The sequence below is a fragment of the Mesoplodon densirostris genome, chromosome 4, assembly GCF_025265405.1.
Source record: "Mesoplodon densirostris isolate mMesDen1 chromosome 4, mMesDen1 primary haplotype, whole genome shotgun sequence".
NCBI classification, from domain to species: Eukaryota; Metazoa; Chordata; class Mammalia; order Artiodactyla; family Ziphiidae; genus Mesoplodon; species Mesoplodon densirostris.
Window position 1 is genome coordinate 68,815,193 of NC_082664.1, and position 18,378 is coordinate 68,833,570.

The 18,378-nt window shown below is 39.5% G+C and overlaps 1 protein-coding gene across 4 annotated transcripts in view; it reads right to left on the reverse strand.

Annotated features, from left to right (window-relative positions):
- The window catches only part of NUBPL (NUBP iron-sulfur cluster assembly factor, mitochondrial), a 346,077-nt gene that overhangs the window by 282,324 nt on the left and 45,375 nt on the right, over positions 1–18,378 (reverse strand). The window contains exon 1 of one of the 4 annotated variants that reach the window (XM_060096334.1): positions 4,607–4,626. The exons of the other annotated variants lie outside the window; for them this stretch is intronic. The gene's annotated coding sequence lies outside the window, so the exon portion shown is untranslated. Of the gene's footprint in view, positions 1–4,606; positions 4,627–18,378 lie in introns of those variants that run through there. 4 annotated transcript variants of the gene reach the window in all.

Sequence of the window (18,378 nt, forward strand, 5' to 3'; positions counted from 1 at the left end):
AAAAAATATTTTTATTGATTCCAAGGATGATGCTCCTATATAAATGTCCTTTAAGAAGGACATTTCCCTGGGGAAAAAAAAGAGTTTTGGTCTCTACTACAAAATAACTTACTTTGAAAGCTAAAACTGAAGTATTTTTAAGACATTAAATACTTCCTTTCTTTAATGAGAATTACTATTCAGTGTTTATTTCATTTATAATAAAAGATCAGCTGAATTTCTTAATGCCAAAATAGTTTCTCCTAATGCTTTTAATTCTCACTGAAGCTCACTCAGACCCTTATCTCTGAGTGGAAATGTCACTAATTTCAGATAAAATTAATATATAATTCAGATGAACTGTAGTGGTTTCAAAATGGAAATCAAGGTACGTGGTTTACATTCACAGATCTCCTTTATGAAATCTGACATTAATGTGCCTCTTCATTCCTTCCTTCCTCTAGACCTCATTGTCTTCTCTCTCTAGCTCTCTTTTTTCTTCTCCTTTCTTTCACAGATTAAACTAAATAAATATAAAACTTAGATAGCTGTGACCTAGGTAGCCTATCCCAGAACAGTGTCATTGAAAGAACACAATCCAAAAACAAAAAGGAGTTCAAAAACAAGGCAAGTCCCTTACTTGTGCTGTTCAAATACCAAGAAGAGAACTCACAATTCACTTCAACACCTCTTAAAGTCCCCTGTATTCTCTCCCACGTCCTCACACATCCCATGTAGTTCCTTGCTTCTTTTTGAACAAGCCCCTAGAACACTTTTCACCCAACCCTAGCCCTCTTGTTCTTCTCTTGTACCCTTTTGGTCCCAATTCTTATCATAAAATTTCAAAAGAATCAGGTTGGTAGTTCATGTGTTAGTAATTTATGTTCAGTTACACCTTTCAAGTGCTTTATAGGGTATATGAAGAAGCAGAGACCCTACCCTTAAAAGCCTGCAGTTGAAGAGGGTAGACTCAACATTTGTTGGGTTTCTAGGTAAGTCAAGTGCTGTGTCAAGCACCATGGATGTAAAGATCCATAGCAAGAGTGTCTGCCTTCAGGAAGCTGATAGCCAGTGTGGAGGTGGCCACGTGGAGAGATAACCATAATGCAATGTGATAGATGTTAAAATAAACTCTACACAGAAAGTGCTATGGAGACCTGATAGAAATTCTTTAAAAAATGACTCACTGTCCAGTACTCTTAGTTAATGATATTAGCTTTTTCCTTCTTATAGGAACTCCAATTTTGAAACAGTTCATTTTTTCTTTCCCACTTTCCCTACCTCTCTGCACTACTACCCCCCAGAGTTTTACAGCTTCATTTTTATTTCTAGTAATAGCCTCCCAATACATGGTAGGCTGGGGCGGGGATGGTGAGAGAGAGGGGTAAAAAAAACCTGACCCTTATCTCCCAGAGGAAAGAAATTTTGAAACTGCCAGAAACATGATAGAGTTGTCAGAACTATATGATTCAGCCCTGTGAACTATGAAATATGTGGTCTGGGGTTTTTTTGTTGTGTTCCATAGCAGTATCGTAATCAAAAATTTCACAAAGATTAAAAAAACTAAAACTCACCCCCATGTTCAAGTAATCTGTGTCTTCTCAACTATCGACTCACATTCTTCCAATGCCCTCTTCATCATATCTGACTCCTGCAATGCCTTCCTAAGTGGGCTCTGCTCCAGTTTCTCCCAATTCTAATCCACTAACCTACTTGTAGATTAATTATCCTAAATACTGCTTCATCATGTCACTCCATTTAAAAAACTGCAATAGCGACTTCCCTGGTGGTGCAGTGGTTAAGAATTGGCCTGTCAGTGCAGGGGACACGGGTTCGAGCCCTGGCCCAGGAGGATCCCACATGCCACGGAGCAATGAAGCCCACGAGCCACAATTACTGAAGCCCGAGCGCCTAGAGCCCATGCTCCACAACAAGAGAAGCCACAGCAATGAGAAGCCCATGCACCGCAACAAAGAGTAGCCCTCGCTCACCACAACTAGAGAAAGCCCACACAGCAACAAAGACCCAACACAGCCAAAAATAAATAAATAAGTTTATAAAAAATAGGAATAATAGTTGCGTTGTTTAAAAAAATTTTTTTAAATAAATAAAAAACTGCAATAACACCCCAATGTTTATAGGATAAAGTTCAAATTTTTTAGCTTCACATAAAGGGTCTTGAAAATTTGGCCCAAGCTATCATCTTTGCAACCTTATTTCTTTTTACCCCTAACTCAATCATATGCTCTAGTTCAGGGGTGCCAAGTCCTGGTACCCATCCGTGGCCTGTTAGGAACCGTGCCGCACAGCAGGAGGTGAGTGGCAGCTGAGGGAAGCTTCATCTGCCGCTCCCCATCGCTCCCCATTGCTTGCATTACCGCCTGAACCATCCCTCCCCCCACCGCTCCCCACCCTGTTCGCAGAAAAATTGTCTTCCACTAAACCAGTCCCTGGTGCCAAAAAGGTTGGGGACTGCTGTAGTCTAGTCAACTCAAATTCTCAGCCTCTCCAAGAAACATCTCTTGATTTAACTGCTTAGTAACCCTTTTTCTGAGAACTGCTTCTCCCTTCCAACAACATGGTTACAATCACCGTGTCCTTACAAGGTAACCCTGACTGCCATTGGTGATTGATCCAAGGGTGACACCTGACCCAAGCTGGCTGAATGAGTTCTTTCCCTGAGGAATTTAGAATGGAAACTGAGATGCTTAGTCTAGCTGTCCTTTCCTTCCATGTAGACCAGAAAGAATTAAGAGCTGATCTGTAGTAAGAAATGTAGTAGATATATAGAAGCAAAGACAAGAGATAAAAAGGAAGGACTACAGTCACGGTCCATCCTGTTCATCTAACCGAGCTGCATCCTGCCCTTGGGCCCCAAGAGTCATTGCTGCAATCATAATAATAAATTACCCCCCTTGCTTAGGTTATCTTAGATAGATTCTGTTACTTGCATCCCAAAAGAGTTGTAATTAATCTAATCATATTTGCATTTTACAGCAAATGTGTCCACAACGTGGAAAGAGGATGGGCTAATAAGAGAAGAGAACAGAGGCAATGAAACCAGTCAGAAGGCCATTGGAAGGATCCAGGAACAGGATTTAGTGATGACTGGATGTGGGAGGTGAGGAAGGGAGGTCAGGACTGAGAATGACCTGAAGGCTGTATGATGGGTGGAAAGTAAGAAAGAGAATACTAAAGAATTTGGGGGGGCCTCCCTGGTGGCGCAAGTGGTTAAGAGTCCGCCTGCCGATGCAGGGGATACGGGTTCGTGCCCCGGTCTGGGAGGATCCCATATGCCGCGGAGCGGCTGGGCCCGTGAGCCATGGCCGCTGGGCCTGCGCATCCGGAGCCTGCGCATCCGGAGCCTGTGCTCCGCAACGGGAGAGGCCACAACAGTGAGAGGCCCACATACCGCAAAAAAAAAGAAAAAAAAAAAAAAAAAAAAAAAAAAGAATTTGGGGGATGATACTGAGCTCAGCTATGCATGAGAAAATTTATATGGAAGCACCTAGCACAATTCCTAGGACACAGTAGATGGTCCATACATGTCAGTGTCCTAGGTCCCTTCTCCCACACCCTTACGTTTTATTTCCCCTGTTAGTCTGTAAGCTCCTACAGGGCAAGGATTACACACTACTGTATACTTCTCCCTTGCTCTCACAGTGACTACTCAGGTCCTGGTACACTATAGACACTCATTAAATATTTGTTGATTTCATTGATTTTATGCAAGACAATTTTGTTTTGATTGCTTATAATAATATATCTTGTCAAACTGAACAGTCTGAATAGTATTGTATAGACCTGCTTTTTTAGACAAAGAATTGAAAAAATGCTTTCCTCACTGTAATCTTGTTTGATTTTGGAATGGTCTTTAAAAAGTCTGAATTCTAATAAATGATCATTTTCTTTTTGATGAGTAAGAAATAAATAAAGGGCTTCCCTGGTGGTGCAGTGGTTGAGAGTCCGCCTGCTGATGCAGGGGACACAGGTTCGTGCCCCGGTCCGGGAGGATCCCACGTGCCGCAGAGTGGCTGGGCCCGTGAGCCATGGCCGCTGGGCCTGTGCGTCCGGAGCCTGTGCTCCGCAACGGGAGAGGCCACAGCAGTGAGAGGCCCGCGTACCGCAAAAAAAAAAAAAAAAAAAAAAAAAAAGAAAGAAAGAAAATCCAGACACAAAAAGAATAAATAAGCTTTTCATTTATAAATATGTATAAATCTGAAAATGCTTAGTAAACATCTATGCACAATACTTAAAGATAAATCTGAAAGCTGAATACAAAGCCTGACTCCTAATATAAAAACAAACTAATTAAAGCCAAGGATTTAGAATTTGAAACAACTCCTGTTGTTGAATCTCAATATCTATCTCAGATATAAGGAGAAAACTTTTAGAGCATTAATTCCTTCTTAATTCTCTACACAAAAGATTATTCTTATTATCCAATATATATTATCTCTCTATAAATTATCTATATATTTAATATATCAACTGTATGTAATATATAACTATCATATAATAATAGATTATCTAATATATTTATATATAAAATCTAATATATATTATCTATGTAGAGAGAAAATGTAAATGTGGCAAATATATTGAAATTAAATACTTTTTATCTTACCTAATTCCACTGCCATGGAGATATACAATCAACCCAAGAAAGTCATGACTGGACAGCTTTTATTAAACTGAGTTGAAGAGGAGAGATGAGCCATGGTCTATGCAGAGCTGCTGTATTTGGCCAGTATACCTGTGCAGACCCCTGGGCATTGATGGAAAAGAACACAACCTGAGAAAGAACTCTCTGATGTGGGAAATGTAGGCCACCCTATATAAAGTGTGATCTGAGATGCAATGAAATGCTCACCTACCATGGTGTCCCAAATTCCACCCGTGGGAGCATTCTTTTGAGTTAAGAATATTATCTCTGGGAGACTTCCGTTAAAATGCACATATTCAGTAAAAGTGATAAAGCATTGACTTGCTGATACCTATAAATTCATTGTCATGATTCGTTTGTTTTAATAACTCCCTATCACCTAACAGAGAACCATGTTTTGGTCCTTCGGGCTCTACCTACCTCTCTCAACCTCATTTTTTGCCATTCTACTCTTCCCAACAAACCCTTCCCTCTATCTCCATGGCTGGTGCGTTTTCAGTCCTTCAGGTTTTCAAATTAAATGTGATCTCTAAGAAAAGCCTTCCCTCACCACTCAAACCAAAGCAGGGCCCCACTCTATCAGAGCTCTCCTCAGAGCACTACTAACAATATGTTATTCTTTTATCTTTTTTCATTTATTTGTTGGTTACCTGTCTCTCCCTAGGAGCTTCAGGTCAACGACCTTGAGTACATTTTTCTCCTTTATAATCCTAGCCCTACATAGTGCCAAGCACATAGTAAAGGCTTGATAGATATTTGTTAAGTAAGCAAATAAATGATAAAGTGATATAACACTTCTAGAAGTTTGTATCAAAAGTATCAAAAGACCTTAAAATGTTGACACAGAGTGATCAAATAATTCTTCTAGGAATTTATCTTAAAGAACTAATTGGAAATGTAAAGATTTATAAACAGATATTTCATCACAGACTTGTTTATACAAGGAAAAACTGGATCTGAATGTCCAGAAATAAGAAAAGTATTAAATAAGTGACATTTTAAAAGAATACTTAATGCCATGATAAAATGCTCATGATATAACAGTAAACAGAAAAATCAGGATAAAAAGAGTTTATACAGTGCGATCTCAATTTTGCAAACAGTAAAAGAGTATAAATGCATAGGAAAGAATTGTTATATGTAGCAATGTACCAAAATATTAATGGCACTTATCTATAGGTGATGGATAAGTGGCTTTTATTATTAATGATATTCTATATTTTTAAAAATTCTCTACAATAAATATGTATTGCTTTTATAAGTGGATGAAAGCAATACATTTAAAAATATAAACGTAAACACCTAATGTGTGAAAAACTAATTACTGTGCTAATTATTGAAGGATTCAACACTTTTGAATGAATGATCAACACTTTTCCCACTCTCCAGAGGTTTGTAATTTATGACGTAGGTAAACTTATTTCCAAAACCAAATGGGATCTGGCAACTGGAGCCATTAGCGGGTCAGGAAGAGGATGGATGAAGACGAAAAAATGGTGAGATTGGGTGAGGCAGGGTGCGGCAGCACAAAAGAGAAGGGAAACAAGAAGGGAGATGAGGGAACCTGGAGGATAAACTTCAACTATTTTCATCCTTTCAACAAATACTTACTGAGTGCCCACTGGGCCAGGTATTTTGCTAGGCCATAGTATTTCAAAGATGAATAAAACATAGTTGCAGCCTGCCCTGAAATTACAGTGGAGCAGGCTGGTAAGAAAAGCAATTATATTAGAGCTCTATTATATAATTATTAACAAGATATTCTGTGAGTATAGACAAGGGGCACCTAGCTCACATCAGAATGGATGCGGTCAAAAAACACTTCTAAGGGAACATAAACTCATGCTAACTCCCAAAGGACAAAATATAGAATTCCAGTCAGCTGAGACAAAACACAAACAGAAGCATGAAACTGCATGGCTATCAGGAGCCTTTAATCTGCATGTAGTCCTAACTAGGACCCCAGGTATCTGCTAGAAGTGAAATGTCATTTGCTCTGGGCTCCATACAAAATGCAGATGCCTAAATGAATGGCAATTTTGCAACCTTCCCTGAACAAGCCTTTATTGTGTAAATCCAGATGTAATTAATGTTTGTGGACAGACTAGTATGTCTCAAGTATTTTAACCTGTTATTTCTTTTTTTTTTTTTTTGGCTGCACTGTGCAACATGCGGGATCTTAGTTCCCAAACCAGGGATTGAACCGGCGCCTCCTGCAGTGGAAGCGCAGAGTCTTAACCACTGGACCACCAGAGAAGTCCCAACCTGTTATTTCTTTTATACTCTAAGAGCTAACAAAGCTCTTTCTCAGGACAAACAGCATGTCAGGGTACTTGACTACAGGAGGCAGCTGGTCTGGAGCAGCCAGACATAGCAGCAGATCTGGAGGGCAGAGAAAAGACTTTCTTTCATTTCTATTGCCAGCCCTTTTTCTTCAAGAAAGAGAGGAATCAAGTTGATTTAGTATACTGGGTACATTGTACAATCAATACATCACTTGTTTTTATGTCTCAATCTTCTCTCTTTGAAGGGCATTTAAATTCAGCTTGGTGGGATTATGTGGGCTAAGCTGTGATGACTTAGTTTCTCACCCCTTTGCCTCATGGGATACACCAGGGCTACCCTTACATCAAAGCCTGGAAGTAAAGAACTGGAGAATCTGCAGCCACTGACCCTGCTCTCTAAAATCATAAGATCTCATGTGGACCATAGAAATATATGAAACAATTGCCATAAACATCAAATGAATAAATATTTAGTAAATTAAAAAGTAATAAAATATTTATAGTTTACCAGAAGATCCTCTAGGCCACTTTTTTTTTGCTTTACTTTTTTATGCCTTAATCTAAAGCCTAAATCCTGAATGGGCTTTTAAATCTCATTTTGAATAATTCAGAGTTTGGGTAAACAACCCATAATGTCAATATGCCAGTGTAATAGCTAAAAAGCATTCTCACAAAGTAATATATTAAAATCAATTCAGTAAGCTCCCAGAAAGGGAATCTACTATATGTTTAACCTCTCCATACTAAATATACTACATGACTCATGTACACCTATTGATTAAGTTTATGTCTAGCCCAATTGTCACTTTTCTCACTAGATTTAGGACCTTTAGAATATGTCTACATAAACATTATAAAGAATATGTATTTCCTATTCTTTGAGGATGGCATATCCAGATAAGAATATTAGATTACAAGCACGAAATAGGTATTATGTTCAAAATAAAGAGAATATTCAACTGATTTGTCAAGTATACACTTATTCTGGTTGGTTGTCAATGAAGTGTCAACATCTTTAAAAGAGGGAATTTTGAAAAAAGGAAATAAAATTTATACACAGACAAAATATTCAACTTCAAAGAAGAGCAAACTAAAATAATAATAAAGATCATTTTATTAGTAAAAGATGGTTGCTGATGACAGGTTGTTTTAGACTTTCTACCATGTTATGGTGTCAACACTCAAATTTTTCTTTGAGTAATTTCCCCTTCCTTATTCCAGTGATCTTGGAGGGATTGACAAACACACTTCTCCTGTCTGCCTCCCCCTTGGATGAGCACATGACACGGGCCTGATGAATCAGAGTCCTTCCCCAGGACTGATATTTGAACAAAAGTGGGAAGTTCTCTCATTCCACACTTTTCACTGACTTTGGACCAACATAAGCCTGGAGTTGCTTATTGGCCAGCTTCTCCAGTTGTGTGGAAAAAGTCCATTTTCTCTGTAGGAGAGAAGGGGCCAAGAAGTAGAGGAAAACAAAGGGGAGATAGTGTAAGAGAGAGAGAAAAGGAGAAGGGAAAAAGAGATCTGACCTAATAGTATCATTGATGCCACTTAGTAAAGCCCAAAGTTAGTTCAATGCCTATATTTTCTCCAGTACGTGAACAAGTAAATTCCCTTTTTTCGTTTAAACTAGTTTAGGTTAGGCATTTTGATTTGCAATTAAGATCACCAATATAGTGCCTCTCCAATTTTAGTGACAATATCCACTATTATGGAGAAATAATTATGCACATGTAATTGCTATGCATTACTATTAGATTTTCTTTTGGTCTTATGCAACAGAAATATGACTACAGTTTCTTAACTAAATATGGATTAATTTATTCTTGTAACAAGAATTCCAGAGGAAAGAGTCCAGAGCTGGTACAGATGTTCAAGAAAATCACCAGCTGCTTCTAGCTTCCTGTTCTACCATCTTAACTTGTAGCCTTCATCCTCAAAGTTGCAAGAAGGCTGCTCTACTTATAGTCAAGGAGAAAGGAAGGGAAAAAGGGAAAGATGTGTGCCAGCTGGTTCCTTTTAATTAGTGAAACAAAATTGTTTCTAAAAGCTCAACCCAGCTACCTTCATAAACCAGAACACAGTCCTAAAGACATACCCAGCTGCAAGAGAGTCTGAGGAAATGAGGTTTTTATAACAACTCACATCTCTATCAAACAAAGTCTTTTATTAACAAAGATGAGAATGAATATTGAGTAGGTTTTATTTCAGTGGCCTTATAAGTTGGTACAGCATTTGTGGAAAGCAATTTTTTTTATTAAGAAGTTAATCGTTTATTATTTATTTATTTATTTTATTTGGCTGCGTCAGGTCTTAGTTGTGGCACACTGGATCTTCGTTGAGGCATGTGGGATTTTTCATTGCAGTGCACAGGCTCTTCATTGCAGCACACAGGCTTCTCTCTAGCTGTGGCGTGTGGGTTTTCTCTTCTCTAGTTGAGGTGCACAGGCTCCAAGGTACGTGGGCTCTGTAGTTTGTGGCACGCAGGCTGTCTAGTTGAGATGCGTGAGCTCATGCAGCATGTGGGATCTTAGTTCCCTGACCAGGGATCGAACCTGCATCCCCTGCATTGTAATAAGAATTCTTTACCACTGGACCACCAGGGAAGTCCCTTGAAAGCAATTTAGACTAACTATAAAAGTATTCATACCTGTGATCTAATGTACTGCTTCTGGGAATTTATTCTGAAATAATTCAGAATATGAAAAGCTATAATTATAAAGATATTTATATTAATGATCTTAAAAATAGAGAAAAAATCTGTATAACAACTATAATATCCAAAAGTAAGGAAATAATTATGAAAATTATAGTAAGTTTGCAGACTGTACATTGTACAGGCAACAAAAGTTATAGTTCTTAAGACTGAAACAATATGGGGAAATGTTTAGGATATAATAAGTAAAAAAATTGACTACATGATTTTATGTACACTAAAGTTTTATGTACATTAAAAATTGCAAAGGAGGGACTTCCCTGGTGGTGCAGTGGTTAAGAATCCGCCTGCCAGTGCAGAGGACATGGGTTCGAGCCCTGGTCTGGGAAGATCCCACGCCGTGGAGCAACTAAGCCTGTGCGCCACAACTACTGAGCCTGAGCTCTAGAGCCCGAGCTCCGCAACAAGAGAAGCCACCACAATGAGAAGCCTGCGCACTGCAGTGAAGGGTAGCCCCCTCTCAGTGCAACTAGAGAAAGCCTGCACACAGCAACAAAGACCCAACACAGCCAAAAATAAATAAATAAATTTATTTATTTTTAATTGCAAAGGAAAAAATTACTGAAAGAAAATATACCAAAATGTTAACAGTGGTTATATTAAACTATTAGGGTTATAATTTATTTTTCTTCTTTCCTCTGAGTTACAATTTTAATTTTTCCTTTACTTTAATAATAAATTAATAATTAGAACATTTATTTTTAAATCAATTAGTTTTATCAGCATATCTATCTATTCTTTGAAGTACCTCTCAGATATATTAGATACATTCTCTGTCAGTTGATACTATTCTAGTGTTCCCCATTGTTCAGCATAACACTGAGATCAAAATGGTACCAAATAGATATTGCTGGCAGATTATTAGCAGCTTTTTTTTTTTTTTTTTTTTTGCTGTACGTGGGCCTCTCACTGTTGTGGCCTCTCCCATTGCGGAGCACAGGCTCCGGACGCACAGGCTCAGCAGCCATGGCTCACGGGCCCAGCCGCTCCGCGGCATGTGGGATCTTCCCAGACTGGGACACGAACCCGTGTCCCCTGCATCGGCAGGTGGACTCTCAACCACTGTGCCACCAGGGAAGCCCTAGATGATTATTTTTAAACAGTATTTTTAAACAGTATTACCAGTGTATTAATCCAAGTTCTCCAGAGAAACAGAATCAATAGGATATATTTATAGAGAAAGAAAGAGATATAAGAAATTGCCTCATGCAATTATGGAGGCTGGCAAGTCCAAAATCTGCAGAGCTGATGTCCCCATTCAAGTCCGAAGGCCATTAGGCAAGAGAATTCTCTCTTACCAGGGGAGAGTCAGCCTTATGTGATAGTCGGGCCTTCAACTGATTGGATGAGGCCCACACACATTATGGAGAGCAATCTTCTTTATTCAGTCTACTGTTCTAACTGTTAAATCTCATCCAACACCTCACAGAAACACCCAGAATCATGTTTGACCAAATATCTGGGCACCCCATGGCTCAGTCAAGTTGACATAAAATTAACCATCACAAACAGTTATAGGCTAATCCAAATATATTTCACACGTTAGACTAATGTATGTGTTTTTAGATCACCTATGCTTTTCTGTTTTCTGTTTGTGTGTTTATACATTTTGCATTTGCCCAGCAGGACTTTACCTCCATGCCTTTGCTCATTCTGCTCCCTCCACCTAAATGCTTCTCCTGTCATTGCCACATTTCTAAATCCTGAGTATCTTTAGGCCCTGTTCAAATTTCACATCTTTCATGAAGCCTTCTCTGATTCCTCCTGCCTTCACACCCTCTACCCCAACCACTCCCCACACACACATCAAACTAGAAGTAACTTTTCCTTCTCAACACCCATAGTGCCCTGACTCTGCTTCTCTAATGGCATGTTCCACATCTACCTTGTTTTACAGATTTCTATGAATAGGCTTTTTTAGACGATAAATTTCTTAAGAATTCATGTCCAATTCAGTCTTGAATCTCCTGAATATCTAACACTGAATAGTTGTTCAACATTTATTTGTTGAACTAATGCATTTTATATATTTTCCTTACAACTAGAAGAGTCAGGAATTTCTTGGTTAACAAATAATTCAAAGACAAATTTCCAAAAAAGTAATAGAGTTCAAGAAATTGTCTCTTGATAAATCCATGCATTGAGTCGTGTAGGAAAAACACACCTTTAGCTGGTTAGAATCTTCAGTCACTTTATAACAACTATGTTCTATATATTTAAATATAATTTTAAGTATTAATTGTCAAATTCACTTAATGCAAAGTATTGGGGAATTGTTTTGATTATAGTAGTATTTTTCCTTTACTGCCACTTTTCCCACATTTGAAGTCTGAAGCAGTTAATCCTTTCATTATTCATCCTTATTAAATATGTTTAGTTATTGCACTTGCTCTTTGGGTAAAGGCATAAGTTGAACAAAACTATAATTTAGCTGGTCAACCATGGAATGTGCTGTTCCTCACACTTTAGAGAAGTCACATCATCTTTCTGTTACATTATTTCTGCAGGATCCCATAGAATCGACAGATCTCCAGCAACAACTGTATCTGTGAGTGCCTTCCTTGAATTCGGATTTCACTACAATTAGTACATTTGACTACTGGTATTTAACTAATCTCTCAGATTTGTCAAAATTTTCAAAGCCTTTCTTGTTTCTCCCTCTAGTGGTCAATAACATACATTGAAATGGAAAACCAGACGAGTGATCTTAAACGTGGGGGACAGGTAGGGGTGAACATTCAATTTTGGTGTAAGTAAATGTGAAATGTATTCAAATCTACGTTTCATAATCTGAGAAAGGTTTATTTGGGATACAGCTTCCTTAGACACCACACATAAATATTCTTTATACTTATTTTCTGAATAACTTCTATTTCTATTTTATACTAATAATTTTTAGACGTTCTGTATAATTAATTTCCTATTCCAGAAATTACGTCCAGAAATAATTTGGTTTTCATACCAAGTTATCTGATATATTTGAGTAATAAGTACATTACTAGATAATTTTAATTTTTTTAATGTTTCCTTAATAGGATAAACCTTCTTCCTCCACCCCCCCCTTAATTTGCATTGGCTCCTTGCCATATGTAATGTTTCCTCTTTCAACCTCTAATTTCTTACTTATAAAACATTATGAAAAACTTGTTTAATTAGAAATAAATTTTAAAATTCCATGATACTGGGCTTCCCCGGTGGCGCAGTGGTTAAGAATCTGCCTGCCAATGCAGGGGACACGTGTTTGAGCCCTAGTCCAGGAAGATCCCACATGCTGAGGAGCAACTGAGCCCGTGCACCACAGCTACTGAGCCTGTGCTCTAGAGCCCATGCTCCACAACAAGAGAAGCCACCACAATGAGAAGCCCACGCACTGCAACGAAGAGTAGCCCCTGCTCGCCAAGACTAGAGAAAGCCCGCGTGCAGCAACAAAGACCCAACATAGCCAAAAATTTTAAAAATGAAATAAAAAAATTTATTTAAAAAAACAATTCCATGATACTATTGTGAAATAATGAGATGGTCAAATGTGAATGAGATAAAGAAGGAATGTATGTGTGTGTAATAAATTCTGATTTCAGAGGTGAAACTATGGTCAAGTACTTCTGAATGGAAAAACTTCTAATTTTTTAAAATGTATTTATTAAAAGTAGTACATAGTGAATCACCTTAAAAGGAATACTGTCAAATATTATGATATAGAAATTGGCCTGCTCTGCCAAGATTCACAAAATAGTACTCCTGTTTAAGAAAAGATCATTTTATTAAAAATAGAGTTACCAGATAACTTGTCATCCAAATCAGGACACTTTTGAGACTGGAGAAGACACTATTAATAATGTGGGACAACAGGTATAAACTGTGATCGTTCCAGGAAAATTGGAGCATTTGGTCAGTCTAATGATCTCTAATTTATTAAAAATATTAATTGTTTAATTTATTAAAAACATAAAGCAAATTGTAGCAGTCCTTTTACTAAGAAGGTTATGGTGAGTCATGCAGATTTATTTGCTTTAGGCTAAAGTTATCTCTTCTAAGATAACTCAAGGACCAAAGACCCTTTTAGTAGGCTGGCATCTCCTCCATGGCCCTTTAGGTAACGTGGGGCAGGCACTCAACAAGAACCCCTTTTACCAGGAGTGACCCAGCTCTTTCCCGACCTCTGAGCTAGCTCCAGCCTGTCTCCAGCTGCCCCAGGGCTCAGCCTTCATTCTAAGGACACTGCTCACCATGACCCTGGTGCCACAGCACACTGTGCCTCCTGACACTGCCTTTCTGCTCCCCAGCTACCATTAACACCCTTGCTCCCACTGAGGGACCACCAATCCACACATGCCTGAACTGCCTGGGACTTTGTGCTGCCATGAAAAGGCCTTCTGTTCTACCATCTCCTCAGAGTTTTACACACTTCACTTTTAGTGCAAGACTTCATCCTTTACCAAGCTTTGGCATGAAGGAAGGAAATGAAAAGAGTTGTTTTATCCTCAAAAAGACGTTAATAACATTAGGCAATTCCTTTAGGCTTATTAAGTCACGAGTCAAGCTGACTATGGAAAATTTAAAGAAATATTCTGTAATGTTAACTATAAAAAGCTACTGAACCCTAGCCTAGCAAATTTTGAGAAAGAATTTCTAAGGATGCCAAGAACACATTTTTGAAAAGAGCTACAATTTTTTTTCCCTAAAAAAGTAAAATACAAGGACCAGGTGACAGTGAAACAGGAGGAAAGGAAGCAAGACACAACCCTTAAAGAATGACATAGCCGTTGTGAACATGACATAAACTGGTTAGAACTGACTAGGCCCAAGGGGGCTGAAGGTTCGACTTCCAGTAGACATTGAGCCTTATTATGTGCTCATTGTAATACATTAGCATATGCTAAATACACACCCACAGGTGCCATGACAATTCCAAGGCCAACCATAAATGGTCAAAAAGTGGGCAGTGGCCCAATTCCTGGTAATCCCCACCCCTTCCCCAAAATAGTTGGAATAATCCTCCCACTCAGCCTATGAAATTACACAGCCCATAAAAACTAACCACCCCATATTTTGGGGCAGCTCTTGCCTTTTGAGACTGACTACATTCTGTCTGTGGAATGTGTATCTCAATAAAGCTACTTCTTACCTATCACTTTGCCTCCTGCTGAATTCCTTCTGCACTGAAACATAAAGAACCTGAGCTTCATTAAGTCCTGAGATCAGGTGTGTGATCTCAATTAAAAGACAGCAGGTTCGAGTCCCAGCCTGTGGGTTCAATGCCCAATCTGAATTTTGGCTGGGTTCGAATCCCATTTGAGTTGTGCAGTTTTTTGGTTTTTTTTTTTTTTTTTTTTAAAGAAGATGTTGGGGGTAGGAGTTTATTAATTTATTTATTTTTGCTGTGTTGGGTCTTCATTTCTGTGTGAGGGCTTTCTCTAGTTGTGGCAAGCGGGGGCCACTTGTCATCGCAGTGCGCGGGCCTCTCACTATCGCGGCCTCTCCTGTTGTGGAGCATAGGCTCCAGATGCGCAGGCTCAGTAGTTGTGGCTCACAGGCCTAGTTGCTCCATGGCATGTGGGATCCTCCCAGACCAGGGCTTGAACCCGTGTCCCCTGCATTAGCAGGCAGATTCTCAACCACTGCGCCACCAGGGAAGCCTGAGTTGTGTAGTTTTAACAGCAATTTTGTCTCCTACAGAGGTTGATGTATATGGCAATCAGATCTGTCTATTATGGAGGGTGATTTCCTCTCCAGCAAGCAATCTGCTCATCATATGCACTTGATGTGTAACAGGCATCCCAAATTCCACATGAGCAGAACAGAAACCATCATCTTCCCCACAAACCACCATTCTCTTTTTCCATTCTTCTTTTACTAAATAAACTGCATCACCACCCAGCCAGATGGAGAACCAGAAATTCAGGAGTCATCTTTGACTCCTCCCTCTCCCTTACCCTCAGATTCTATCAATCCTCCATCAAAATGCTTCTCAAACCCACTGCCTTTGTTCTATCTTCACAACACACATCCTGGCAGGTCAGTATCATTTTTCACAGTGGAGTCTCCACTATTGCCCCTCTCCAATCCATTCTCTACCCAACAGGCACATAAATGGTATTATGAGCTAAATTGTGTACCCCAATTTCATATGTTGGAATCCTAACCTCCCAGTACCTTAGGATGTGACTGCATTTGAGACAGGGCCTTTAAAGAGATAATTAAAGGATGTTAACTAGACTTGTGGTGATCATTTTGCAATATATACAAATATTGGATCATTATGTTGTACACCTGAAACTAATATAATGTTATATGTCGATTATATCTCGATTTTTTTTTTTTTTTTCTTTTTGCGGTATGTGGGCCTCTCACTGTTGTGGCCTCTCCCGTTGCGGAGCACAGGCTCCGGATGCGCAGGCCCAGCGGCCATGGCTCACGGGCCCAGCCGCTCCGCGGCATATGGGATCCTCCCAGACCGGGGCACGAACCCGTATCCCCTGCATCGGCAGGCGGACTCTTAACCACTTGCGCCACCAGGGAGGCCCCTATATCTCGATTTTTAAAAGAAATTCCTAAATGCCAAAAAAGAGGCAATCAAGTTAAAAGGAGACCATTATGGCAGGCCCTAATCTAAACTGACTGGTGTCCTCATAAAAAGAGAAAATTTGGGCACACAAAGAAACACAAGGGGCATGCACACAAAGAAACACAAGGGGCATGCACACAAAGAAACACAAGGGGCATGCACACAAAGAAATGACCATTTGAGGAGGTGGCAAGCGTGGAGCCACCTGTAAGCTAAAGAAGGAGGCCTCAGAGGAAACCAACCTTACCAGCATCTTCATCTTGGACTTCCAGCCTCTAGAACTGTGAACCTATTAATTTCTGTTGTTTAAGACACCCAGCCTGTGGTATTTTGTTATGGCAGCCCTAGCAAATTAATACATGTGGTATCTTCCCCCTTCCCATCATCCTTCAAATAAAATGCAGTACAATTAACATGGCCTGTAAAGCCCTACATGATCTGGTCCTATGCACATCTCCTGTCCCATCCTTCTCCCAAGCTCTCTGCCCTCTAGCCTTACTGAATTCCTCAGTCATACCTGGGGCCTTCTCACAAGTTGTTTCCTTTGCTGGAAACGTCAGTTCCCCACTCTCATTACCCACCTAACTTCAAGTCTCAGCTCAAATGTCATTCCCTCAAGGAAATCTCCCTGACTCCCAGTCTAGGTCAATTTTCCCTTTACATCACTAAACACAGTTGTCACTATTTGCCTCATATGTCCTGTGTTCCCCACTAATTCAGAAGCTTCCCAATAGCTGAACCACTCTTGTCTTGTTTACTTCTCTATCTACAGTGCCACCATACTACTTGATACATAGCAATATAGTTGACCATATGACCAATGCTCTCTTTCAATATTCACAGCTTCCTCTGTTGAAGAATTGAGACCTCAATTGACTTAGTTGGAGAAGCCATTGGGACAGCACCATAAGATGCCAAATATGCAGCCCTCCTCCCAGCGGGCTCTACACCAGCACCCACAGCTCAGAGTGTCCTTCTCGAGAAGTGTAGTCTGAAGGAGGAATGGCCAACAACAGACCTCAAAGTTCCTCTCTTCGACCCTGCTCCAAGTGACTTAGGATATGACCTAGGATCTGTCTCTATCCCAGACCATCTGATAGTGCTTCTGTCAACTGGTATTCAGAGAGGGACTATGAACTAGCCTACCAAATGCTACATACAGTATTTTGAACTGCAGCCAAGATTGTTTACAAAAATAATTCTTGGAATGTTAAAGGGAGTATTTTAAACCTAGAAATGTAGTAGGAGGAACACATATTTTCAAATAGGAATCTGGAGTATTCCTCATGTTCTGATAATCTCACTGAAGTGGGAGGTCACTAGCTGAATTTTGTTCCATAAGGAAGAGAACAAACACTGCTAGGGTGCTAGAAATGAAGAACTTCATAGAAATGAAAGTGAACTTTCTGCTCTGAGAAGCTATCCTTTAAGTGTTTCTTTCCTCTGGGAGTCTCCTGTCCTTCCGGGTCCTGAACCAGTATAATATACATTTTCTCTCTCTAGAGCCTCAATATTCCATGATCTTCCATCAAATTCATTGTTACCTACATCTTCTATGCAGGTTCTTGAGCCACCTTTGTTCTGGTGCCTCCAGGGATGTCTGAGACACAGGGTGTCTGGTCCTGATGTATGAGGCAATTACATGTGGAGGTCTTGCTTGAAGGCAGCCAGAGACTGTCTGCATGATGGTGGCTGGCTAGCAAAGATAGGTGGGAAAAGGTCAGCCTGCAGGCTGATTGCATGAAATCTGAAATTCAGTTCCATTTATAGTCTAGTTGTTTTTAAATTGCTAAATGCTTGTTATGGTCACATATTTTATCTCATACTATAATCCTCAAAATAGCCTGCAAGGGACAATTACATAGCTATTAAAATGATTATGTAGATATATATTTATTAACATATTAGCTTGTTGAGATGAAAGACATTTATAACATATTATTAAATGGGAAAAGTTACCAAACAGGATGTATAGTGCGTCCCTTTATTATAGAAATGTAATACATATTTAGATGTATATACCACTATCAAAAGCAAAAACTAGGACTTCCAGGGTGGTGCAGTGGTTAAGAATCTGCCTGCCAATGCAGGGGACATGGGTTCGATCCCTGGTCTGGGAAGATCCCACATGCTGTGGAGCAACTAAGCCCATGAGCCACAACTT